This window comes from Furipterus horrens, unplaced genomic scaffold (assembly GCF_987537825.1).
Source record: "Furipterus horrens unplaced genomic scaffold, mFurHor1.1.pri manual_scaffold_7, whole genome shotgun sequence".
Classification (NCBI taxonomy): domain Eukaryota; kingdom Metazoa; phylum Chordata; class Mammalia; order Chiroptera; family Furipteridae; genus Furipterus; species Furipterus horrens.
In genome coordinates this window covers 7,902,463-7,929,647 of record NW_028327177.1, presented here as the reverse complement: position 1 = coordinate 7,929,647, position 27,185 = coordinate 7,902,463, and the positions used below count along the sequence as shown (strand labels likewise).

The 27,185-nt window shown below is 53.8% G+C and overlaps 1 long non-coding RNA gene across 1 annotated transcript in view; it reads left to right on the top strand.

Annotated features, from left to right (window-relative positions):
* LOC150003980 (uncharacterized) overlaps positions 1-27,185 on the top strand; it is a 151,501-nt gene that overhangs the window by 43,517 nt on the left and 80,799 nt on the right. The window contains exon 2 of the long non-coding RNA XR_016512344.1: positions 17,704-18,067. This is a non-coding gene — a long non-coding RNA (uncharacterized LOC150003980). The remainder of the gene's footprint in view (positions 1-17,703; positions 18,068-27,185) is intronic.

Here is a 27,185-nt window from a genome sequence, read left to right as displayed (position 1 = left end):
CCATGCTTTCATGCTTCTTTCTCCCAGCTATCCTTCTGTGTTTCCCTGCATCCATCCATCCTTCCACCCAACCAGTGGGCCACCCAACTAGTGGGCCACCCATTCATCCTTCCACCCAACCAGTGTTCCACCCAACCAGTGGGCCACTCATCCATCCTTCCACCCAACCAGTGTTCCACCCAACCAGTGGACCACCCAACCAACCAGTGGATCACCCAACCAGCATTCCACCCAATCAGCTTTCCACCAAACCAGTAGACCACCCATCAATCCTTCCACCCAACCAATGGACCACCCAACCAGTGGATCACCCAACCAGCGGAGCACCCAACCAGCATTCCACCCAACCATTGGGCCATCCAGCCAGTATTCCACCCAACTCATCTTCTACCCAAGCAGCCTTCCACCCAGCAACTCTTCCATCTAATTACCCTTCATGTGGCCATCATTCATTCCATCCAGCCACCTAATAGTCATTGCCTATCTACTATGCACTGTGCACTGTACTGGCCATGGAGATGCACAGATAGATAAGAGCCAATAGCCCTGGTTGGCGTGGCTCAGTGGACTGAGAGCTGGCCTGCAAACCGAAACGTCACAGGTTTTATTCCTGGTCAGGGTACATGCCAGGGTTGTGGGCCAGGTCCCCAGTTGGGTGCATGTGAGAGGCAACCGATTGATGTTTCTCTCACACATCAATATTTCTCTCTCTCTCTCGTTCTCCCTCCCTTCCCCTCTCTCTTAAAAAAAAAGAGCCAATAAGGTCTCTACTCTGAAGGTGTTCATATTTTGCTGCAAAGCCAAACATATAATTAAGCCACTTTAGCACAATCTACTAGGTGCTAGGATGGAAGTGTAAACAGGGCACACTGGGGAGTGGAGAGGAGTGAGGGCTCATCTTAGGTGGCCTAGGGAGTGTTTCATTGCAGAATTGCTTGAATTGAGTCTTAGAGGATGAATTGGTTCCTGAGGCCAAGGGGGGCCCGGGAGAGGAGGCAGAGGTGAATATGGAGATCTCAAGACCTTGAGTTAGTAGAGCAGTAAGGTATCGGAGGTCTCACGCCAGAGGCATTACTGCACGGAACTTGTTAGATCTCTGTGGCCTTGTTATCCCAGAGCTTAGCACGCAGTATATTCTTAGGAACTATTCACTTCTGCTCCTGTCCTGTCCCGAGGAGAGTTTCTTCTGCATCATGCTTTTGTCCACAGTTTCAGCCGTAGGTCTGGTTGGGAAGCAGCTGTGGTGAGGAGCACGTGTCCCAGTGGTGTGCGGTGGGTTATGACTTGGTGGCGGAGTTCTGAATCTCCCCCTTCATGTCCTGCATCGCTCAGGGCCCGGTCACAGAATTCAGGGGAACTTAAGAGGCAAACAAACTTTTTCTCCCCCCACCCCGCCCCACCCGAGAATGCTTATTTGTAGAAATGTTAGAAAAGACAGGCAGAAAATAAAATAAAAACAAAAAATAAAAGCAAAACAAAGCAGAAAACACATGTTAGCTGTAGCTATTTTTAACATTCTGCTTCCTGCTTCCATATGGTTTGCTGTCTTGACTTTATTCACTTAACATTATATCATTACCATTTCCCGGGGTCATTCAAAGTTTTAAAAACTTGTTCTGAGCAGCTTTCCCAGGCGTCATCATGCACCTGTACAAGAAAGGTAGCCTCTAATGAGTTTCTCCTTTGCAGGGGTCCTCACCCAGGACGGCTCATGCTGGGTGCAGGCTGGCTGCTGGGGTGCTATGGTCCTTCCTGTCACCAGCCATGTCAACACCCCTGGCCACTCAGAGTGCCTTCTGCATTTGCCTGTTAGCATACACAAGGCTTTTTCACACATCTCTGGTGGTTTCCTTGGCTGAGTTCCCTGGGAAGATCTGAGGAGTTTATATAGTCTCGATACGTTCTGTCAGATTTCTTTTGAGGAATATTTCCCCGGTGGCCACTCCACAGACAGTGCCCAGAGGGATTGCTGAGTGGGCTTCCTAATGTTTCAGCCATCGTGGGAGTGGAGCTACGTGGTAGGGGAATGCCCCACGACAAAACTGCGTTCTGGTTGCTTTCCTCTGACTTCTGGTGTGACGGATGGACCAGCTTTTCATGAGTGTTGCCTGTTTGTGTTTTGTGCCTGCTCATTTCCTTTGGGGTGTTAGCAGGTTTTTGGCTCACTGATGTGTGAGATCTGTTTTGATTAAGTTGTGAATGTTGCAGGTGAGAGGGAATGGGGAGCCCCACGGGACTCTTTGTTAGGCATGCGTTTGCAAGCTGGGGCACCTCCATTTCTGTGAGGGACTCTGCTCTACGAATCTGCATCTGACTGTGGCAGCGAAATCCTGCTTAGCAAGTAAATGGGGGACTTGGTTTATTGATCTGGGCCGCTGCCTGTTTTAAAAGTTCCCCTCTTGAGTAGTATTGGCCTAGGCACTTCTTTTTCTCTTCCTTTCTTTCTTCATGTGCTAATAAAAAATTCTGCTAATTTTCACGTGTTCGGGTAAATGGCCTCCTCCTGGAACCTGCAGATTAACTGCTGCCGGGGTGGGGGGGTGGGGGCAGAGTGCAGTTACAGGGATTTTTTTCTTCCCAGCATCAGTGGCAGCTTCTAATTTAGAGGATGCTCGTGCGAACAAATGCCTGCTTCTCAGTGGGCCCGACTCTTCCTGAGGACAGGGACCATGTCTCTCATTGCACCTATGTGTTACCCCAGCCCTTAGTACTGTGCTTCGAAATGAATGTCCAGGGTGGTGAAGTGACTTGTCTAAGGCCACCCAGCCCTGAGATGGCCGATTTGAGACTTGACCCAGGGGCCCCGGCATGTGTGCCTACCTTTGCCCTGGATCTCCCAGAACCCTTTGCTCCTGTGGTCAGGGTTTTGCTTTGGTGCCTGGGTGAGCGGAGCAGAGTTGGCTGGTGTGGCAGGGCCTGATGCCCGAGCCCCACTGGCATCCGTCATTCTGGGTTATTTTGGCTCAGTGAGGACAGAGAGAGATCTAGGGGAAAGGTTGGGACCGGCTTCCAGGTGAGTGCTCAGTGACAGCTTGCTGTGCCCTCTGCTTGGCTATACCCCTACCCTGCAGCCGGCGTGGCTTCCCTGGCTTTCCTGGGGCCAGCCGTGTAAGAGGAATGAAGCTTTCTTCATGACAGGCTGAGGTGTGAAACCCACGGAGAACTCTGGTTCCACCACTCCAAGGCCCGTCCTGCTGGCGGGGGAAGCCGCTGGTGGGGTGTGGGTCTGCACCGGGGCTGGAGATGGAGAAAAGGTGTACGTGGTGGTCAGGTGACTCCCCTGTGGGCTGGACACGTTGGTTTCTGGGTGGGCCGGGATGGGGGAGGCCTTGTGGTGGAGGGGAGAAAGCCTGCCAGCTCTAACGGGGTGCTGCCAGTCCCCTGCTGTGTGAGCCGGGGCATGCTATTGGTTCCTCCGAGATCCAGCCTGCTGTCGGGAGAGCGAAGTCCTCCGGCCTCCTCTCAGGGTTTGTGGGCAAATCCAAGACCGGGACGGCTGTTCCTGTCACTTAGCGAGTGCTCAGTGCATATTGGTTCTCTTTCCTTCATCCCAGCCCCTGTTTTCATAATTGACATGTTGAATTAGGCAGAACATTTCTAACATTTGGGCAATTCTCTGCAAAGTCAGCGAGAACTCAAAGTGGAGTTCCTCCCACTTACCAGAGGCCACCCTGTGCTGGAAGGGACCCAACCAAGAGGCTAAACACAAGTTCAGAACCATTTGAGTTCTTGGGGTCCCTGTGGGGTGGTGGGGAGAATGCTGGTGTGAAGAGCCCCAGTCCGGTCCCAGACCTGCTGCCTAGAGCTGTGGCGTCCCGAGCGAGTCTGTTGCCACCATTCCTCATCTGTGAGGTGGGGACAAAGGAAGGCTGCTGCACCTAAGGCTGGAGGAGACCCCAGGGATGTGGGGGAGGTCGGAACCATCTTGGAGCCACTTGAGTCAGGGCTGGCTGGGCTTTTTGAGGGGTGGTGGTGGTAGGTACCAACCTGGGGGCTGCTTTTCTGGGGGGTCTGTGGGTCCTGAGCAGCAGCCTGAGGCCTGGTGTAAGTATGGATGCGGTTGGCAGACTCATGGCCTGAAAGATGCTCATATCCTCATGCCTGGAACTTGGGACTGTTGCCATTCTGTGGCTAAGGCGTTGGAGTGGAGTGAAGGCTGACCTTGGAACAGGGAGACTACCCTGGATTTTCCGATGGGTCCCATGTCTTTCACAAGGGTCCTTAAAAGCAGAAGGTGGAGGCAGGAGAGGAGGTCGGAGCGATGCGATGTGAAGTATAATGTTGCTGGCTTTGTAGATGGAGGAAGGGGCCATGAGCCAAGGACTGTGAGTGGCCTCTAGAAGGTGGAAAGGTGAGGAATCCGGGCTCCTTCAGAGCGTCTAGAGAGGAATGGGCCCTGCCGACCCTCCGTGAGAGCCTTTTAGACGTTTCCCCTCCAGGACTGTAAGGCAGAAGACTGGTGTGCACTGAGGGCCCTGAGCTCATGGTCACCTGTTCCCGCAGCCCTGGGAAGCAAATGCAATGGATTAAGCATTTGGTGGCCACCCTTGGTGTCATGCACCATGGGGAGTGGGAGCTGGAGAAGTGTTCCCTTGGGTGTGGCCCTGGCAGGCAACCTCTTATTTGGGTGTGATCCTTGGTGACTGGGGCCACCTAGGCCTGCCTGGTGACTTGGCAGGGGTGGCTTTAGTAACCAGGGGTTCCGAGATCCTGTGATAAACGTCCGGTGGGCATGCCAGATTCCCATCGCCTCTTCCTCTGGCAGCCCGGCTGGTGGCCGGGGCGGCCTGGGCAGGGTGGTGCAATGGTGCGCTGGGGGCGGGGGCTCCTCCCCTCCCACCCTGCTGTTCCCAGTTTTAATTGCTGGTCTGTTGCTGTTTGGTATTTCTTTAATACCCTGGGAGCCCTTTGCAAGTACGCATTAGCCTTCCGTGACGAGCTCGTCTGGCATGCTGGCCGTGCCCCGGCTCAGGGCCCAGCACCTACCTTCTCGATCTTTCCCAGACACACGTCCTGGCTCCTGCTGACAGGAGCCTCATGAGCTGTCTGTGCAGGGCGTGTGGCCCTGCCCCCATCCCCTATCCTCTTTCCTGCCCTGCCCCACAGGAATAGGCTGTCAGGCAGTGGTGGGGGCCAGGGGGCGGGTGGGTGACCCTGGCCCTGTCTGCTCCTCTCTTGGAGTGAAGGCACTGGGCCTTCCTGGCCTTCCCTCAGCATTCTGCTCCGACCCTCACCTCATGTAGCGCCTGGTAGGGGCCGGCTGGGAGCCTGGAGATGAGCAGAAGAATGAGAGGCTTTTGCACGGAGGAGGCCCCCTGGTTAGGCTGCGTGAGCATGGGGTGGTGGAGACGGGGAGAGAGGAGCCCACCATTCCCTGAGGTCAGGGGACGGGGGTGGCATGAAGCAGGGCCCGAAGCTGCCGCTGAGACTTTAGCTTGTGTTGAGGCTCAGTTAATTGCTAGTGAACACAGGCATTCACGGGGGAGACTGGTACTGTTATATTCTGTGTAGACAGACCCCTGTATTATTACAGGTGAAGAAACTTAGGCCCAAAGAGGTCAAAGCACCTTGCCTCCCATTCTCTAAATCTCTGCAGGTGCTGCACACTTTGCCAGGAACATATCCTACCATGGAACCTTGCGGTTCATTTTCCAGATGAAGACACATTGTGTCTGTGTGGGGTGTTGCATACGTGTGTGTGTGTGTGTATGTAAGGCTTGGATTCACTGTGTAGCGTGACATGAAAGCCTCATTAAACCCACCCATTCATCTACCTGTGCATTTATCCGCCCACCTCCCTAGTTCAACGGCATAAACTTACTAAGGTTTGACTCTATTCCAGATGATGGAGGTAGAAAAGCAGGTAAGAGGCAGGTCGTGCCCTTAGGTGTCTGCAGCTCAGCGGGAAGGCCCCTGCAGGCTCACCCACCGGCCAGACCCAGCTACCAAGAACAGACACTTGGACAGGACAGGCGAGATGCGGCGCGGTGAGGGAGGAGGAGGCTTTGCAACAAGAGGCATGGCAGGAAGGCCCCTGGAGTGGTCAGGGGCTGCAGGGAGGCCATGCCGCCCGGCCTGGGCTGGGCATACGGTAGGTGACCTGAAATAGCAGAAGAGGCACCAGCAAAAGCACAGATTCTATGCCCCTGTGACCTCCCAGTTGACCCCACCTCTCAGCAAGTAGGAGAGGTCTGAGGGACAGGCTGGGGAGATGAGGCTGGGCTGGACTGTGGAGACCTTCAATGTTGCAGTGGGTCGCTCTGACTCAATCCCGCAAAGGTGTCCTCTCTCTCCTTGTGTTTGAGTCGTGGATCAGTCCAGGGAGATCTGTGTCACTGATGTTCTCTTCTTCAGTGCTTCCAAAGCGTTCCTTCTGTCTAGCCTGAGTCTAGTACCTTCAGGAGGATTCTGTCTCCTCCATCCTTCATGTCTGGGACCCCAATATCTGCGACTGTTCACTTCCTGCTTGTTTTTTTTTTGGCATATGTTTGTTTTTTTGAACTTTGTGTGTGGCTATAAGTACCTTATTTCAGTTAAGAATTCAAAATATACTTACTCTACCTCACCCCAGATATGCTTATCTCTGACGGTACAAACACTGCCCTATGATTATCCCTTCCTGTGGTGTCTCCCAATGCAGTTGATCAGAAATATATCCATTATTAACAATTACCTAAAAAAACAGCCTCATAGACTCCAGCCAGGACAGCTCTCCTGTGGTCATCAGGTGGGCCTGACAGGTACCTTGGGCCGAGTACGGGCTGCTCACCTGAAGGGCGAGGCCCCAGCCAGTGCATTTTGCCCCCGCCTGGCTCAGCTGCCCCCAGAGGTCCTCCTCATGGCTGCCTGTGACCTTTGCGGGCTCAGCTACCCATTATACCAGGAGCATCTGGGGATGCTGCCGGGGCTTGTGTTTGGCTTTAGCCAAGGTCAAGTTGTCAGAGAGGGTGGAGGGGCAGGGCTGGCTTACTTGCTGGGGAGGAGGAGGGGGACCCAGACTGTAGCCCGGCAGCCCTTTTATGTGCATACCCTACCCATCAGCTCCTCCATCCACCAGTAACACCCCCACCCACTCTCTCCAGGTAGCGGGGTGGGAGGTGAGGAATTCCGTGGGGGGCATTAGCTCTGATCTTGCTGTGCACCTTCCTCTGCAATATCCTGGGTTTGGCCACCATGCAGACACCTGGCTGGAATAACAATGAGTAGATGCCCCCAGAGCCTGCCTCTTTCCAGTGCGCCCTCCTGGAGGGTGCTCTTTAGGGAGGGCCCTGCTGAATGGGACTTAGTCCCTGCATTCCCATCCTCTCTGACAGAGGCCAGGCCATTGGGAGGGGAGTGGCCTCTGGGCTGGCCTTGGCTCTAGCTAAAAAGTGAACTTGGCAGCCAGCCCATGAGGCTGTGCTGGGGTTGGGGGTGGGGGGTGGGGGCGCACCTGGGCAGGTGTGAGTGTGTGTGAGTGGGTTGTCTAGAGAAGGGGACTGGGAAGTCCTAAGACCTGAAACCAAGATCTTCTGAATTGTCACCCCTTATGGGGCATCTCTTTCGATGTCAGTGTATCAGAGGTCCTAGGTCACCCACCCTTTGTCCCCTAATAAAATTGGTGTGTGCTGATTCTTGGTGAATCTAAACTATGCCTTCACAGAGGGTGGGAAGTCCACCAGAAACCATTGTAAAAGGAAAATAGAAGAAAAGACAACAACATAGTTCCGGTGGCATTCTATTGGGGCTTCTGTGATCCTTTCTGTCCTTGCCCACCAGTAGTGTTTTCCATGACTTTTCAAATAATTGGTATTTTTTCTTATCATAAAAGAAATACATATTGTTTCGTCGTCGGCAGCTGTCCGTCTCGAGAGACGATGGTGTAGCTTCTTAAGAGTCTATCTGCACCGCCGAGAATGGCTGTGCAGTCCGACTCGGGAGTGACACGGTATCTGTCTCCTCCCATGTTGAATCAACATCTTGCGATGACGCTGGAGTGTCCTCTCCAGTGAAGCTGAAGCTACAGAGCCTGGGCAGGGTGATATGGAGGGTCTGCTGTTGCCCATGCAGCAGACCCCCCCTCTCTTCGCAGCTGAAGGGTCCAAGGGAAAGACGGAGTCAATACAGCTTGGCTTCAGGTGCGCCGCAGGAGTTGCCGGTGTTGACTACAACGTCAAACCGCCTTAGGGACTCCGGCTCCGGATTTTCTGTCGGGGTTTACTCCCTTAGCCTTTCCCCTGAAGAGGTATGCCACAAGGCAGCGGAGGTTTTTTGGAATCAGAGTTTTCCTTCTCTGATGTGCCCTGACTGGAAGATCGAACCAGCGACACTTAGCTCGCAGGCCGACGCTCAATCCACTGAGCCAAACCAGCCAGGGGAACATATTGTTTATAACAAAGATTTACATAGTACTTCTCATGAACTAGGCAACTGTTCCAAGCCCTTTGCAAATATTAACTCATTTAATTTAATCCCACAGCAGTTCCGTGAAGCTGTGCGGTGAGACACAGAGCTTAGGGGGTGTGAGGGGGCTGTGGGGCCGCTTCCTGGGACAGAGCAGGCAGGGCCTCCCCAGGGTCTGCGGCCGCTCCACTCTGAAAAACAGAAAATCAGGAATGTTAGCTCCCCTACCCAGGAACACACACTCTACGTATTTCCAGATTACAGGGCACAGTTAGCTGGTCACGCCGAGAGCATTTCATTGTTGACATGTCTCATCGTTTATGTGACCAGTTTCCCATCATTTGAGTCAATAACATTTTCTTGAGTGGCCCTGCATTATCTACTTCTGCATCCCGGTTCTCCTTCCTTTTCATATATGTCTTTTTTTCATGCCATCTCTTTTCTTTTGAAAAGTATACTCAGTTGGAAGAATGAGTTAAAATTCCCCCAAACGCGCCCACCGGCACTGCCCTGGCCTCAGTGCCTACTCTGAATTAGGGGATTGTTTCTGGTGGGCTGAGGTTCCTAATGAGCAGCGGAGGACGGTGCGGATGACAGAGATGATGGTGGCCAGAGGCTCCGGGCGGAGGCCAGTGAGTGACTCCACACATTTGCAAGTCGTCTGTTACACACGACAGTGAGTTATTCAAGCAGTCATTAGTAAGTCGTTATTGTTCTTTATTATTACATAACAGAATGATGTCAATGCTGACAAGTATTAATTATTTAAGTCTCTTTATTTAGTATTAAGCTTTGTAGTGTTGGATGTGGACAGAAAGGGGCCACATACTAAACCTCATAAGCTCAGAGGAGGCGGGGATGGCAGCCTTACAAACTCAGACACCAGAAGTAACCACATAGGATGGCCTGAAATTAAAAAGTGGGTCACGGCGGGCAGTCGTGTGCTAGGCTGGTATCTTCCTGGACAAAGGTCAATCTTTATCTTAACTGAACTTGTCTGTTCTTTCTCTCTCTCTCTCTCTCTCTCTCTCTCTCTCTCTCTCTCTCTCTCTCTCTCTTTTGGCTACAGTAACATACCTGATAATATACCTTTGAAATATCAAAGTAATCTCCCCCTTCCTGCCACCCCTCCAATCACAACCACTGTGCTACAGCAGAGACCCCCAATCCCCTCGTTGTTATTATTATCATGTTAATCGTTGACTGTTAATTATCTTATGCCCACCTGTGTAAGAGAAGTGTCTGTTTCTTTTAGTTTTTGTTCAGTCCCAGAGATTTCTCCGACTTTGCTTTCCCCCCTCCTCCCTAATCTATCACCAATGGATTTCAAGTAAGCCCTCTATGTCTTGCCCTTTGATTCTGGTGCCAAAAATAAATGGTACGACTGACCTTTTCTGGAACATTGAGATTTTGTTTCCTGGCCATTGTCATCAGTTTGGCTCAGATAAACTCATAAAAAATCCTTACAGATTTGGACGTTTCTTATCTCGACGTGGACTAACATCAAAAGGGGGAGGAGCAAAGATGTTCGGTGTGCCCGTCACTTTCTGGCCAAGCGCAGTGACTGACTGTGCCCAGTAATGTGTTTTCCTTTTCTTTTGGGCTCTTTCATTTCCTTCCTCCTCTCCGAACGGCTTCTGTTGTCTGAATACGGAGTGGACTCCTTTCCTTTCCTTCCTTTCCCACCTTTGGAGGCCTAGGAAGTTCCAAGGTCTGCCACTTCCTCCTGAGGGGACCTCTAACAGCCGCCCCGGGGGGCCTTAGCTGTTCATTCCCTCAACATGCCTGGGGACCGCTTTCCAGGGCGGGTGGGCACAGAGCGAGACCCTGGTCCCCAGGAGCCTGGCATGGGGCTGGCACGGACGGGTGGTGCTCAGTCAGGGGGTGTGCGTGTGGCCCCTCACCTTTCTCCCAGCAGCAACTGCTCACGTGTCGCTTTATCTCAGAGTTGAAAAGCAAGCAGCCGGCCCCCCGGAGCAGGGTTTCCCCAGGGAGTTCTGGGCACGCCCGCATCACCACCCCCTGCTGCATGGACCCCACCGCAGGCCTGCTGACCGGCGCTGCGGTGGGTGGGCCTCGGGGATCTGGGTTGTAACAGGACCCCGGGTGATTCTTCGGCCCCCCGCGCTGTGAGGCCCACGGGCTCGGAGAGCCTTTCGTGAGCCTGGTGCTCCACCTTGCACCGTGGATGCTCTTGGTCGCTGTGGAGTGATTCCCATGCACATGCCCCAGATGGCTGTGTGTGTGTGTGTGTGTGTGTCCGTGTGTGAGAGACACGTCACCAAGTTCCCACGGAGCTCTGGAGACTCAAGTTCCCCTTCAGGGTTTCTTTCTCAACTGCTGTTCTGACATGTTTTTAATGAGGTAAGATTTCTGCTGCCTCTTTTTTTTTTTTTTTTAACTTTTCTCCCTTTTTCTTCTTTCTTTCCCTGGATGATACGTGTATTGCCCATGCACGCTTTCCCTCTGCTGACCCCTCCTGTGCTGTCCGGACGGGACACAGTGCAGTGGCCTTGCGAGCGCAGGGGAAGGAGGAGAGGGGGACAGAGGGGAGGCCTAGCCACCAGGCTTCTCCAGAGCCCCGGCTGGGGTTCGAGACCACACTCCTTTCCCTCCGTGAGCCCTCGGGTGAGAGCCCAGCAGTGCCGGCTGTCTGCGCGTTGCTCCCAGCCTGTTGGATTTTGTCCCCTGGCCCCTTCCTCCTGCCCCGTCCCCTCCACGTCGGATTTACCCAGGGTCTCGCGGGCAAGGCGGAAGGCTGCCAAGGTTAACTCAGTGAAAGGTGCCTGTGTGACTTGAAGCAAAGACCTGTTTCCGTGAAAGTCAGAAGTGCATTCCAAAGTCAGGAGCGTGACCTCCCGGAAGCCCAGCTAATGCAGGTTTTAAAGAGGAGCTGGAACAAAGGTGGCGATTATGGGAGCTGCCGAGCCGTGGGACGTGGGAAAGGGCAGGTGCGGCAGGGAGGCTGGGTGGGAGCCAGGTCCCCCTGCCCCGCGGATGGTGGGAGCTCAGGTACCTAGAACGTGACCCAGACCCAGAGTGAGGCCAGGGTTTGGTGCAGCCGAGGACCCGGAGGAGGCTTGCAGTTTGACGGGCCTGGGTTCGAGTCTTCCCCTTGCTACCTGCATAACCTCCAGCAAGGTTACCTTTCCTGTGCTGCTCTCTCTGTCATTTGGGGGTTAACTGGGGAGATTTACAGGGGCTCTTCTGTGATAGGTGGTTAATAAATGCCGTATCTCATCTTCGTTCTTATTTTGAGCATCCCCCCCCACCCCCCCACCCCCGCTCTGAGCATCCTTTCCTTTTTCCCAACTTGCGTACCTCTCAGGAGCCACGTGATCTGTCCACAAAAAACCGCTGTAATCCAGGTGGAGCTTCCTGAGTCCTGGAGCACGTCCACCACAGCTGGTTGGCTTGGTCCTGAAGTGCACTGTTTCTCATGACCTCCTTTCTTTAATGAGATTTGAAGCTCTTTGCAGGCAGGGCCCTGCGTGAGTCCTGAGTCCCCTTCAAAGTTCCTTTCCTGGAGAACAGGCATGCCCTAGAACTTCAGGGGAGTCTTCAAGGGGTAGGTCTTCCTGCTGTGTCAAGAACTGCCTCCTTGAGTCATTGTTTGATGGCTCAGTTCCATGGCACTTGTCCCCTTTGTCATGGGGATTTGATTGACATTTGGATCTTCGCTAACCCTTCCCTGAAGGATTTTGTGGGCCAAAGTAAACAAAAGGAACTTAAAAAATCCCCAAACTTTTAAGGTTTGTCATCTGTAGAAGGGCATTGTTCATGACTTTGCTGAGCTCTTTTCAGTATCTTAATCCCATTTGAGGATTAAGGAGAGTGGCAGTAAGCTGACCCAGCGGAAGGGTTTCTGCTAGCGAGGACCCACTCGGTGAAAGAGCTTGTGTAGGTTACGTCAAAGCTCCCTGCTCACCCTGTAAGGCAGGACCCACTCTGCAGAATGGACGGAGATTCAGAGGCCTGACACTCATGGTTCCTGTTTAGTGAAATTCTCACCTTGGTCGGTTTGTCGCTCAGGTGCTGGTGATCACTGTCTTCTCATTCTGCATCCTGCAGGTCTTCGCTGGGCGACCTTGGGCAAGTCACTTCACCTCTCTGAGCTCCCTTTCTCAGCTCTTCAGTGGTGAGATGAAACCAGAGTATTTATTTCTAAGGTTTCCATGCTTTCTTGTGCTGGGGCCTCTCCTCCTCTCCTCATCTCCCGCCACCCCGCCATGGGAACCTGGACATCCCTGATGCACCTGATTACAGACATGCACCTTCTACACCTTTGGTTCTCTGGTATTCTTGGTATAGCCTGAGAGCTCCCTGTAGGCAGGGATCCTGCCTTTCTGGATTGACGTGATTTCCAGCTCCTGCCACCATGCCTGACATAGTGAGTGTTCAGAATGTAGCTGTGGTTAAGCACTCCCCATTCCAGCCCACATTTACTGAGCACCTGTTGAGTTCCCAAGCGCCACGCCAGGCTACTGGAGCCTGGCCCCAGAGAGGCGGTAGTCAGTGTCCCTCACAGGGCTGTAAGCAGGACGCCTGGCCACAGGAGGACTTGCTCTCTGGGGGCCCCCTTGTCACCTCCTGTGAAGTCCACAGTGTAGAGGATAGTCCGACTCTCATTAGCGAGCAGACTGCAGCTCCCAAGCCAGACTGGTGAAAATCTCAACAATACGAGCTGGTCAAGGCTGTTACCGAGGTGGATGCTGTCGTTCTGCATGAGTTGTGAGCGCATCGTGGGCAGGTCTGTGGGTCGAGCATTCTCTATAGTTTCTCATCTACAATGAGTTCAAAGGGACAAAGGTTTTAATGGCTGGTTTTTATTAAACAGACACAGAAACACTTTGAAAGATCTTACAACTCAGCAACTGACCACAGCGCTGGGATTCACCCCTGGTTTATTTGGCCTCCAAGCTCCACCTCATCCCTGCCCCCGTCCCCTGAGCAGGGAATCAGTGGGTGTGAGGGGACCGTGTGCGAAGGGATTCCAAATTAGGTGAACCCTGCTATCCTAGCACCCATGGGGCAGAAACTGAAATGAAATAGAAATGGAGTCTGTCAGCAGGAGAACAGTGGCCGCTTTCTCGGGGAACTAATCTTGATTTATCTTCCCAGGCTAGGCAGGCCCCAAGCCCTCGGGGTGTCCCAGAGAAATAATGCCAACACACCGCTAGAGAAACCCCGGCCCCCCCTGCGTTGTCAGACAAGGATGCAGTCGACACCTCTTCTGTGGCGCTGGGGTCGCAAACACCGGAGGGAAAGAGAGAGTGGAGGCCAGCCAAGGTCGGGAGAGGGTTGCCCACCTGACTCTTGCGTCAGAGAAATGCTTCATCATCCCGTGGCTCGCTCTCAGAGACGCGACGTCAGCCTGCTGACGGTGGCCCGTACTAAAATTAACAGCGTGCCTGGTACTGCTGCAAGAGATGGAAGGAGAGAAAGCACGCACAGAGGCCAGGACACCTAGCAGCACAGAGGGCGGTGACATGTCCCGCATACCTGCTCGGGGACGTGCTCAGTGGTGCCCGCAACACACTGTGCTGGGGATGTCCTAACCGGGCTCTGTCTTGCTGCCCCGTGCCCCATCCACCAGGCTCTGCCACCTTGAATCTTCCGGTGACCAGAGCAGCCCCTGTGTGTCCCACGTTTAGGAGACGTTGGTGTACAAAGATGCTCTCTTGGAGTTGGGCAGGAAATAGAGGCACTATGTTTTTCTGAAATACTCCCCAGGGAGGGTCAAGAAGGAAATGACATGTTTGGTCCTGCCCAGGAGGCAGAGGAGAGAAGGACTCAGTGAAGAGCGTGGAGGGAGGGCTGTATTTTCTGGTGGGGCAATTCTGGGTCAAATTCTGTGTCACCAAGGCTCCAGAGTTGTATTTGCAAAGTATCCCGCTCAGCACTTGCCGGTCACAGGGTCAAGATACCGAGGACCAGGGAAACCTGGAAGGTGCTGATTCCCAAGCCTTGGGGGATATTTGTTGCAGAGTCTGCAGTATTCCTGCAACATACTCTCACAGGAGAAATTAGAAAAAAATGTTAACCAACATGTTATTGAGGTGACATGCGTAAAAAGAGCACACGTATCACAAACTGAACATCTGCGCGCAGCTGCCACCTGGATACAGAGACCATTAGCAGCATCTCAGGAGCCCCCCTCCTGCCCCTACCGGTCACTCTCTGTGCTCATCCCCCCTCCCCCCACCCGCTCACTCAGCATAACCTTGTCCTGATGTCTAACAGCATAGATTAGTTTGACCTGTTTATGAAAGTAATATAAACAGTATCATAGGCAGTCCCTTGTGCCTGTCTCCTCTTAATCAAAATCATGTTTGTGAGATGGTTTCATATGTTGGGTGCAGCTGTGGGTCATTCTTACTGCTCTGTGGTATTCCACGGGGTGCGTGCTTTTAAAGTCCACTCTACTGGTGATGAGCGGTCAGGTAGTTCCCAGTGTCTGGCTGTTAGGAGTAGTGAGTGCTGTTGTGAACATGCTAAGACGCATCTTTTGGTGAGCAGTTCCGTGAGTTTAGACCCAGGAACGGACCTGCTCGGTCATAGGTTGTATCCTGTTCAGCTTCAGTGGGTCGTGCAGAATGCCTTCCCAAAGCGGTTGTCTGTCTTCCTTCAGAATGTCTGTCCATCTGCTTGTATGAGAATTCCAGTTCCATGCCCAAACCAAAACTAGTTTTGGTGGTGTCTGTCTTTTTTTTATTTTGGCCAATCCATTAAAGAAAGAGCAAATGACCTGAAAGGGGTCACATGCCACCGAACTGGAAAATGCTCCTCGAGAGAGGGTTCCCGCTGGTGAGACTGGACGTCGTTGGGCGCGGCATGCTGCATCCTGCGTCCTGGCAGGGGGAGCCCGGGGCCGGCCGCCCCTGGCCCGGACCTCAGGGCTCTCGGCCTGGCCTTTGTCAGGGACCGCGGCTTTGCTGCAGTAATACCCAACAGAGCATGTCATAATTCTTTCCCAGGTGACAGAGCTGTAATGGACCCAACCCCGACAAAACAAACTTGACTGCAGACTTGCCTGGGGGCCTCAGTAAATATTTAACCGGTTGTGTCCCCCATTCTCTTTGCTGCCGTTAACTGGGGCCAGTGTGATAAGTCACTGCTCCCCTTCTTGCCATAAGCAACCCCTGGCCGCTGACCGGGCTCCAGGCCTGATGCTCTGGAGTGATGTTGTCCTGGCCTGGTGGCTCCTGAGGTTTGCGGTTGGGGCTGAGGATGGCTACGTGAGCTCCTTAATATGTGTCTGGCGACACGCCCAGGGCTTTGTGTTGAATAGTCATGTAACCTCACAGCAGTTTCATGAAGTAGATGTGATTTGCCCCCATTCTACAGATGAAGAAGCTGTGGGTTAAACATATTTCCCCAGAGGAACTTAGCTACTAAATTTGGTAGTTTGGCTTCAAACTTCAATGTTTGAACCCGTATTCTGTACTTTTCTCTTAAGAGCTGGTAGTTGAACATTTAAGCTGCCTTTGAACTCATCCTTTCTTGGGTCTAAGAGCTGTGTCAGGTGGGTTTACATGGGACAAGAGGAGTCCACCCTGTGACCCCTGGTCACTGAAGAATGAATACAATGGAGGATGGGTGCCCTCTGGGACTGTTGTCCAGAGCTTCGGGTCTCCAAAGAGGTCCATGTCCTAGTCCCCAGACCCGACAAGTAGGTTTTCTTCTGTGTCAAAAGAAACTTGGCAGACATGATTCAGGTTCATGACCCTGAGGTGGAGGAATTATGTAGGGTCATTTGGGTGGACCCAAGGCGATCACATGGGTCCTTAGAGGTGGAAGTGGGAGGCAGAGAGCTGCCAAAGGAGATGTGAGGATGGAAGCGGGTTGGAGAAATTCTGGGTTGCTGTACTTGAAGATGGCGGAAGAGGGGCCCAAGCTGAGGCATCTGACAGCAGCTTCTGGAAGCTGGAAAAGGCAAGGAAACAGATTCTCCTAGAGCCTCCAGAGGAAATGGAGCCAGCACCTTGATTTTAGCTCTGTGAGGCCTGTATTGGCCTTCTGACCTCCAGAACTATGGGATAATTCATGTGTATTATTTCATACTACTGAGAATTTGAAAATTTGTTATCACAGGCAATTGTTCTTGACGACAGCTGGTATAATGGTCAAGCTCACATGCTTTGGGGTTAGACCACTCAATTTCCAGTTCTGTTCTATGGTTTTCCAACTGTGTGATCTGGTGCCCCTTGCTCAGCTTGCCTAGGTCTCTGGTTCCTTCTCTGTAAAATCAGGATAACAATAGTCTCTACCACGTGGGGGTCTTGTCAGGATCAAACGAGGAATCTCTGCATGGGAGATGCCCGGTGGTAAGTTTTAGGTACAGAGCTCAGGGCGGGCGTCCCTCACTAGTAATGAGAGGGATGGATCAGGATGCAGACTGTGAAGACAGCCTGTCCTCAGATTCAGGCTCTACTCTGACTTGTGGGGAGCAAGGGAGTTTGTTGTCTGTGGCCCTGTTTCCTCATCTGGAAAACTGGGGCAGGAGTTCCAGGGTGGCTCGCGGTTTGTATCAGATGGCGGCCAGAGCTTTAAGCGGGGTGAGTTACAGGCACTTGGTGAAGGGCCGTTATTGTTATCAGCAGGTGGCTGGGGATGACTGCTGGGCCCCAGCCCCGGGCATCGGGGGCCCATTTGTTCTTCGGTTATCACTGTAATAATTTTGGTGCCCTGTGTTGGAAAACAAAAGGATCCCCACAGAGCTGAAATGGTACCTAGCAGGCACTCAGTCATTGCTGAATGAATGAATAAAAAAGGGAACAGGCCCCAGGCCTGCCCTGAAGAACCTCTCGTAGAGGACAAGGCCTGGAGCCGGGCCAGCGCCAGTGCTTTGTGGCTGGTTTAAAAAGAAACAAAACAAAGAATGACTTCCTATCAGCTGACCCAAAAACCCTTCCGCTCACAGTCCAGAGCTGTCATCCCTGCAGGGAGTCCAGGGCTGTGTGGCAGGCCTGGCCGAGCTGTTCAGTCCCTAAGCCAGTTATCTGAGTTCTCTGGAACTTTCTCTCCCCATCGTCTTAATGGCTGTACCTCGGCCCCTCTGTCCTCCCAGGGCCATTCTGAGGAGCTCCGTGTAGCAGAAAGCTCCTTCTGAGAGGACCGTTGTCCGTGGGAGGCAACGTTGCCCTGCAGGTCCCTGGTCCCCTGCCTTACCTCCATTTGGGTGTCAGAGCTATAGGACATTCTTTTTAGAAAGCTCCCCTCTGAGTACATTGGGGACACATATAAAGAAAGGAGAATAACCAACTTCTGCTCTGGGTTCATGATTGTAACAAGATTGGCTTTTCTTCTTCTTGTCCCCAGGCCTGATCTTTTGACCAGAAAGGAATGAAAAGGGATACCCCTCCTGATGGATGGCCACACCTGTCCGCTGCAGGGAGCTTCGTTCAAGGATTTTCCTGAGCCCTGTGGATTTACAATGATATTCACCTGCCTGGGGAATAATGCCGGTGGAGGAGCCTTCCCTGGAATTACGCACACCTGGCACGTTTCTGGATGCTAAAGGCGGTGTTCAGGAAGGCCTTGGCTGAGTGCCACATGGATCCCTCCAGCCTGGATGCTCGAGGGGGATGGAGGACCACAACTTCCTGCATAGGCTGAACTCTTATCTCAGACAGGAATGTTTGGTTGGGTCTTCCCAGCCCCCTGAGAGGGCTCCCTAGGAAACGTAAGTCCTGCCTCCTGTCTCATGCATGCCTGTCAAGCGCTCACCTGGGCTTTATAGGTGACTCGGGCCTGGCTGGTGGTCACAAGGTTACTTGATGTCACCGGCCTGCAAAAGGAGCTGGCATTTAATGAGCTCACCCTGTGTGTCTGGCGTGGTGGCAGCCCTCGTGGGAGACAGATGGAAGAAGAAAGCCACCACTGTTTGCTTTGCTGACATGTGTCATTGTATTTGTGAGCTTCACTGATTTTTCTGGTTTTTGTGTCTGTCTCCTTGTAGCAGACGGTAAGTGTCTTGAAAGCCAAGGCCTCTTCTTTGTGGTTCTCTGTCCCTAAGACATAGCCTAGGGTCTGGCACGGATAGGGTCTGTGGCTGCAGAAAGGGAGAATGAAGACATGATTAATGAATGAGATGCTGGAGGGTACATAGGGAAGGTAGCATTAGGGGGCAATTTCCTGTCCTTTGAGTTAGAAACAAAGAGTGGAGGTCAGCAGGGTGGCTGTGGGACCTAAGGACCTGGCTTTGACCCCCTAACCTGTACCCAGTGTGTGACTCTGGGCAAGTGACTGCTGGACTCCTTGCCCGTCCCTGTTCCTCAAGAATGAAGGAATGTCAGACTTCACAGGACTGGCGTTGAGGGTCGCAGCATCGGGGACACGGTGCCGACAGCCAGCATCGGGTCTGGCACTCAGCAGGCGCTGGGCACGTGTCGGCGCTCACTGTTGCTGGGGGAAAAGCTTCCTGGGAGGGTAGATGTCACTTGGGCCTTTAAAGTCTTTCTGAGCAGAGCCAGGGGGGCCGTGGACTTTGAACTGGGCACTGCCAGTTGGCATGAACAGTTGCTCAAAGGCCACAGTCCGTGCAGCCGGTAGGAAGGCTGAGTGGCAGCTCAGTAGCAGGTGAGGAAGGGAACAGCTGGAATTGGACTTGGCAAGAAAGGCTTGCGACGTGGTTCTGCTGTTGACAAGCAAGAGGACTGTGCTCCCCCTCGCCCCGGAGTCCTCACTTGGCAGCTGTGAGGTTGGTGGCTCCCAGGGATGTTGCCTTAGTGCTGGGCTATCTACAGCAGAGTGGCAGCTCAAACAACCAGCGTCCAAGTGCTCAGGTCATCTGGGGCCACCTGGCACGTGGCTGCCAAGACTGCATTTGGGGTGGGGCCTGGAGTTTGATTTCCATTGGGTCCCCAGATCCCCTCATGTCTCGTGCCAGTGGCACGGCTCAGAGAGCCTTTCCCTGACCCCCTAATGGAAATAACATCCCTCTGGCTCATCTACTGTGTTCCATTCACAGCTCCTAGATGTTTCGTGATAGTGTATTCACTGATGCAAGGTATTTGATTTCTTTCTTCCACACTAGAAAGTCATCTCTCTGAGGTCATGAAACAGGCTTATCTTGCTCACAGGCTGAACACACAGTAGGCATCTTATTTATTGCATCATAGTTAAACACTCCTAGTGGTTTCCTTTCAGCTTCCCTGAAAAGGACAGACGAAAGGGAAACGCTTTCCTTTGGAGCGTCTATATAGCCAACTCAGCAGTCCCCTGGGTGGGCAATGGTGTGCCCATTTTGCAGTTGAGAACGTTGAGCTTTGGGAGGCCATGTAACTTTCTCGTGGTTATTTATGCAAGAGAAGGCAGCAGGAAGCCACGAAGGGTATGTGTGTGTGTTTGTGTGTGTGTGTGAGTGTGTGCTGGGCACTGCCCCCTGTAGGATGCTTTTGGGTCCTCAGAGCTGGGTGCCCTCTTTGTTGCCCTGGAGAGACAGACTTTTCATAAGACTTCAGTCCCCCACTGGGTGATGGAGGCAGGCACCATGCTGAGCCCGGGGATGCAGTCCGGCCCTGGAGGCTCCTGGTCTTCCGGGAGCTGTGCCCTTGGGTGAGTGGTGATGTGCAGCCCAGCCTGATGGGTGCTGTGCTCACTGTTCTGTGGCCAAGCAGGGCAGGGAGAGGAGCCACGCACAGAGGGTTGTTGCAAGTGTGAGGAGTCACGGAAGGCTGCGGGGTTTGGCCGGGCTGCAGGGATACGCGGACCTGTCCTGCGGTCCGGAGCAGCTCTGCTGGAAAAGTGAGTGGGGGACACTGAGGCCTAGCACTGCCCCTTCCACGTCTGCCTTCACGGGCTCTGGCACCTCTTTTTGTCACCTCCCCCCTCTCTCCCTTTGTGGCTTCTGCGCCCTCACTTATCACAGGGGCCACAGCCCTGCATTTTCTCCTGTTATCGGTGACTGCCTAGAACAACCCCGTCGTGGTGGTCCTGGTTATCTCCTGCTCCTCTGTGAGGGGGAGGGTGGGCTTGGGCACCAGAAGACACACAGTGGTCACAATGAGAAATGAGACTCCCATTCCCCCTCCTTTCTGCCTGCTCTGAGCACCTGCCCCGTGTCTGCAAGGGCGCCCCTTGTGGACGGTGCTGGAGGGATTAAGTCAATCTCCATGCAGTGCCGCTGGCAGACATTATTCCATTCCACGCCCAGAACAGACCAGTGGGGTAGGCACTAATATACGGTCTTTTTTAGTGTTAAAGTAACTGGAGCACAGAGAGGCAAAGCAGGTTTCCCCAGGGCACACAGGCAGGATTTGAAAACAGCCCTTTCTGATTCCAAAGCCACTGGGCCACCCTACCTGGAGCCTAGAGATGCAACTTCTACTCCCTTCTTGGTCCCCAGGGGCTGTGTGACCCCAGGCAGATCACCCTTTTTCTCTGGACCTTTCTACCCTCATTGGTAGGGAACCTGTCTAGTTTCTCTTCTCACTAGAGACACTTCTTGTGGGAGCACTGGGACACTTACTCTGGGACACAGGTATCGGGACAGTCTGAGCACCTGGTTAAGCAGGAGTCGGAGGGCGAAGGCTGACAGATTGGAGCGCACACCAGCCTTTCCGCCCTCTCTAGGAATAAGCTTGGCAGCCTTCTGGTTCTCTCTGACCCTGTTTCTTCATCCCCAAAGGGGGGTGGGGCACACCCACCTCGCCAGGTTGGAAGGTTAACCAGGCACATTCTGGACATTCGTAAACACAGATCATGAAGTGATGGCACGGCTGTCATTGAGAACCCCGGGGTTGATTGGTCTCCAGACTCAGCCTGGAGACCGAGTCAGAGCCTGTCTCTCGTGGGGACCCTGTGCAAACCCCAGGGCGCCCACATACCCCTGTGGGAGCAACACACACCGAAGTTTTGAAGCTTCACTGTTTCATAGCTGGGTGACCTTGCTCTAGTTCCTGAACCCCTCGGAGCTGCGTTGTCTATGAAACCAGGACTGTGCTGCTGCTGCATCTCTAGTTCTTCCCTCTGTGTGGCCAGTGCCATTTGCTCTCTAAATGCCTGCTCCTCCCCAGGGGGGCCCTGTGGCCGCTGGTGGCTGCCGGCCCCCTCCTGCTCAGCCCAGCCCAGGAGGCTGTGGCCTGGCTTTTCCATCTGGAGCCTGAGGGTGTGAGGATTGCAGCCCCCTCCTCCTGGTGAGTGCTGAGTGTCAGAAGGCTTGAGAAAACACTGGCCCGTGGAATTCCAAAGTTAATGAAGGGAGCAGATTCCAGGAGGGTCTCTGCCTGACCTTCTACCCTTCTCCAACCCCCTTTATCCCTGAGTGAGCTTGGAGGCAACTGAAGATTTATAGCAACTGCACATAGAACCCTCTTGGTCATGGGGCAGGACAGTGGCCTTGGCCATGGGAAGCCTGGGCCAGGGGGGGTGAGGTTGAGCCTCTCCCCTGAGGTGCCTGGTTAACCAGAGAAAGGCTTAGGGAGCAACCCAGGACGACAAGGCAGGCTCTTGGGGGACAGGGAGAATGCAGGGACCCGTTGGGGACGACTCCCCGCTCTCCGAAGGAGACTGGATGAGAGGTCTGAAAGAAGACCCAGTTGCCTTCCACAGACAAACAAAAAGGAAATCTTTTTTTCATTATCCTGACGTTAGGGCCCAAGAGGCCCTTCGGGCTGCTGGAGGTGGGTCAGGAGATCGGGCTTTGGGTGATTGCTCCAGTTTCAAGTCCACCCTCTGTTTTGGACTCACAGACCCTGCATGAGTGTGTGTTTCTGTCTCTCACCTGTCTCCTCCCTGGGAAGTGGGCTATTTCCTGCGATGGGGGTGGGCGGGCTTTGTCTCCTTTCTCTGTGGTCTCCAAGTCCTTTTGCGGGGCAGTTGCGGGGGGTAGGGGGCTTCCCCTCCCATCTGTCTGCCACCATTGATGCCACCCATCATGTGGGGTGGGCGTTCTGGGGAGAGGGGTCAGCTCCACCGATTACCAGGAACTGCCCTGACCCGACCCTCTCCCTGGAGGCTTATCTGGTTCTAACCAAAGAGCAGCTGCTGGCGGTGAGGCTTCTGAGTCATTCAGAAGTTCTGGACTGGGTTTAGCGATGACATAAACGAATAAACATTAGGCAGGACCAGCTCTGTGTTTCAGCTCACCTGGGGCCCTGGAAACGCTCTGTTGCACATTCAGAGGACGCCCATGTTCTTCATAAAAAAGGGTTTTCCTGTTGCAGAAATGTTCCCGAGAGGTGGTTGGGGCATGTTATAGAATTCAGGTCCACGGAAGTCCTGGGGCTTCCCGGCTGTGTGACCTTAGGGAGGATGCTTGGCTTCTCTGGGCCTTTATGCACTCTCTGTGAAGCCCCGTTATTGTGAAAATTAGATGACCTGAGCTGTGAAGCCTGGCCGTTGGGAGTCCCTGCCTCTGGACTTGACACATAATAAACCCTGAATCTAAGTCAGATTTGCAAGTCACCGCTTTTGTGACTCTCCTGTTTTCCAGCTATTGAGTCAGCTCTGGGGATTCTTGGGACGTCTCTGAGGCCCCAGCTCATATTTCAATGAGGTGGCGATCCTTGCCTTGTGCCACTCACGCGCTTGTTGAGAGGACCAGATGAGTCACCTCCGGGAAAGTGCCTGGGAGCTGGACGGCACTGGCTTCACAGAGACGGGCAGGATGGCTGAGGTGGACTCCGCGGTGGGAGAGCGCGGTGGGGGCCGCGGGGCCGGGGGCCGGACAGCAGCCCACGGCTGAGGCATGTTGCAGGCATGATGCAGGTGCAGGCGCCCGCCTCCCTGTGCAGTGGGGGAGCGCGGGGCGGTCTGAGCATTCCCAGCTCTCTGTTTCCCTCTGTCCTTCAGCTGGACTTGCTGGTCTCAGGCACCTGCGGTCAAGTTCTGGGGTCATTTCTTTGCATAATGCAAATTGTCCAGATTGGAAATGGAAAACAAGAAGCCACCAAGAGTCATCTGACCCATATTTAACAAACGTTAAAGGATATGGCACGTTGGCTTTGCATCATTGCTTCTGAGGAAATTAAAAAAAAAGAGAGAGAGAGTGAAATCCGTGGGCTCTATTCTCTCGTTCCATTTTCTTCCTCTCATAGAAGTGCTGGTCTCCTGAACTTGGGCTGTGATCGGTCATGTTCTTACACCTTTATTACGAATCTATTTGGAGGCCACTGGTTCGCCGTCTTGTGTGTTTACAGATTCTGATGAGGATGACATCATGTAGGTCTGTGGTGACTGCGGTTCACTCTGTTCATGGTGCATGAAGTTTGGGTGATGCCACGGCTCTGCTTGTCCCTTTGTACCCCTCGTGGCTGATTTCGGGTTGTTCCCAGGTTTCTGCTGTTGTAAGCAGCGCCAGGGGGAGCTTCCTTGCACACGTCCGCAGGTGCACGTGTGGGTGTCCCCAGGGTCATGGGGCACAGGGAACGCACACTTGCAGGCTTGCTGGAGGCTGCCACACTGCTGACCAGTCGGAGCGATCCGTTTACTGAGGCGCCTCCCTGCGAGCCTGTGAACTTGAAGGCAGGGGTGTGATGCTGGCTGCCGTATCCCTAGTGGGGGTGGGCAGTGTTGGGCACCAGTACCAGCGTGTTGCATGCTTGAACGGCATGAGCTCTGGGAGGAGGTGGGGCAAGCAGCAAGGGAAGGACCAGAGTCCGAGTGCCGAAGGAGCCGCGTTGCGGGGCCCGCTGCTGAAGAAGCGCCCGGTCCACAGAGAGAAAGACCCATGGGTGTGGCGGAGAAATCGATGCTGCGTGAGTAACCGTGAAGGGTCAACAGAAGTGTCTGAGCCTGGACGGGTGGATGGCATGAGGCTGATTCCACAGGCCCGGGACCCATCGCTGGGTGGAGTGGGGAGGAGCTGGATAAGGCGGAGCTATGGAGGGCTGAGGGGCACGCAGCGGGGGACGGGGCTGAGGGGGCTGGATTGGGAGCTTGGGGCTGGGGTGGGATCCTGCTGCACCCTCACTCACTGAGGACCTCGGCTACTCAAGTGTCCCCGTCATGGGGGACGGAGAGTCACCATGACCACTGCAAGTGCCGCTCTCAGTCAGGAACGGGGGTGTCCAGCAAAGCCTGCAGCTCAGGAGCCTTAAAGCCAGGCAGGTGGATCAGCCGCAGGGCTGTCTGTAGCTGGTCTGCAGAGGAAGTCACAGGAAGGAAGATCGGTGCTGTGGAAAAGCCGAGAGAAGAGAGCGAGAGGGGATGAAACAAACACAAACCGGAGAGGTTTTTTTTGTCTTTTAAAAAATATGATTAGAAATGGAAAATTTGGATTTGGCAATGGGAAGATAATTGTGTTTATACTATGAAATTGCCTCTTTTTCTTCTGAAGTGTTTTTCCTGATGATAAAACTATAGGAGGACTTTGGGGGAAATGGAAAGTGTATAGAAATGTATAGTGTTGAAAAAAAGTCCCATGACCCTCTGCTGAGCAGCAACGCCTGGTAACCTTTGTAATAATAACAGTTTCTGTGAGTGGGATGACCGATGTGTCCTGGCGGACCTGGGGCTTTCCTGGTTTCAGCACTGACGGTCCCAGGTCCTGGGCAGACCATGATGGCTGTCACCTGACCCAATGAGATCATTCTAGCAGGAGGGTGATGCCCTTTGACAGTCTGTAAGGCATTGTCAGGAGTCATATGTGTGTTTGGCTCCAGCTGCATGCAGGGCATGGCTGAGGCCACAGGCCACGGAAGGGACTCCAGGGCTGATTCCCTGTTTTCTGTCCTCAGGATGGGGACAGCTTGGGTACAAGGTAGGGAAGGGAGTGTTGGCAGTACTTCCCCTTGTGGCTGCAACATGGAGGTTTGAGGATTTCGTTCCTGTGGTGGGTGATCTGCTTTTGCAGGCAGGGTGCCAGGAGAGACCTTGGTCCGAATGCTGTATTTGAGAGTAACCTCCCCCGCCCCAATACAGCACTGGGACCCCCAAGGGATGAGACTACTTCTGTGGCCGCTCCCTGGGTCAGGGTGATGATGGTGATGTCAGCACCCATTTTTCTGAGGCGGTGTCCCCCTGGGGTGTTATTGAACCCGCAAAACACCCACAGAAGAGCCGGTGCCAGATAGAATAGCCCCATTTTCCAGGCAGCGAGCTTAGGCCCTCAGAGTTAGGGGGAAGCCGCTCATGCTCGTCAGATGCTGAGCACATGCGTCCCAAGCCGGCTCCGACAGTTCAGAGGCAGGCCTCTGTCCCCCTCTCACCTCTGGAAGACTGAGGCCGGTGAGGGCAGGCGCTCAGCCCTGGCAGCGCCACGGTAGGTGGGAGAAGCTACGCAATCCTCGGGGCTCAGCGCAGAATGGAACACAGGCTCCCTGTTCAAAATGGATGAAGAATTTCCAATGGTGACAGCGCAGCATTAAATCAGGCCCGTGGCCCTTCTGAACTTGGGCCCCTGTGTGCCTGCACGGGCCCCGTGCCCACGTTGCAGGCCTGGGGCCGTGTGAGGTCGGGACCTTGTGTTCGTTTCCCGGCCTGAGCAGCGCGAGGCTGGGCTGGGTTTCTGCAGAGCCCTGGTTGTGTGGAGTCCTTGGGGTGCTCGTGGATGCCTGGTGTCCTTGGGGAACAGTGACCTTCATCCCTTGCCCGGGCTGCCTGCACAATCACTCAGACCGCAACCGGACCAGCTTCTGTCGGGAGCATGATCATGTCCCGCTGGGAGTGAGACTTCACCCTGATCTCTCTCCTGCTCTGTGGGAGGGGCACTGATGCCTGCCCCCTGCTTTCTGGTGCACTGTCCCTGCTGGGGACGCTGGGGTCCTGTCTCTGCTGGGGATGGGTGCACCCCATCAGCATGGTGCTCTGGGGGTGATGTTCAGGGGGCACTTCATCTGGAGGAGAAAACTCTTCCAGGGTGTGCGTTTCTTGAGTTCCTGGAGAGCTGCCATGCTTCTATGGAGCATCACTTATTCCTACAACGCTGTGTAAGGTTTTTACATTCACAAATGTGAAAACTAAGGTTTGTGGAGCATCTCTAAAGTGCAGGACACTGCGCTGGGGAATCAAGGCCCTGCAGGTTTGTCGAATGTGCATCTGCTCTCCTGGTATTTCTCATGGCTTCACCATGGTTCACCTCTGTAGCAACCTGGTGAGGTGGTTGCTGTCCCATTTCGCAGGTGAGGAAATCAAGGTCAGGTGGTCAGGCTCCCACTGTGCGGGTATCTGACATCACCATCTCAGTCCTTTCTGTCACTTCATATGCAACACAGTGCGGTTCCTTCAGGGGCCTGGGTCTAAGGCTGGCTCTGCCCTTTGCTAGATGTGTGGCCTTGGCAAGTTAGTTAACTTCTTCTGACCTCATTTTCCCCATCTGTAAAATGGAATCATAATAGTCCTGCCATTGCAGTTAGAAGTTTGTGTCTATGTTGAAGCCCTAACCCCACGTGCAATGGTCTTTGGAGGTGGGGCCTTTGGGAGGTCATTAGGTTAGATTATGGGGTGATGGGACAGAGATCTTAATGTGCGCCCCCCAACGGAAGGTCCTAGCGCACACAGTGAGAAGACAGCTGTCCACACGCCAAGAAGCAGGGTCTCTCCAAGAACAGGACCTGCTGGCACCCCGTCCTGCAGAACCGTGAGAAGTAAATGTCTGTCTGAGGCCACTGTCTCTGGTATTTGGTTACCGCAGCCTCCGCAGACGGAGACAGCCTCCGCACGCGAGGTTCTGAGGTTTAAGTGAGATGCTCTAATGAAGCACTTGGCCCAGCACACACCATGGACTCGATGAAGCCGGGGCATCATTCTGTCACCCCTTTATCAGCGACCTCCCGGTGGGTCAGAGAAAGCCAGGCACTTGCTGACGTCCTACAAGCACTTTGGTGCAGCTCTCGGGATGGGCCGGGCCCTTCTTCTTC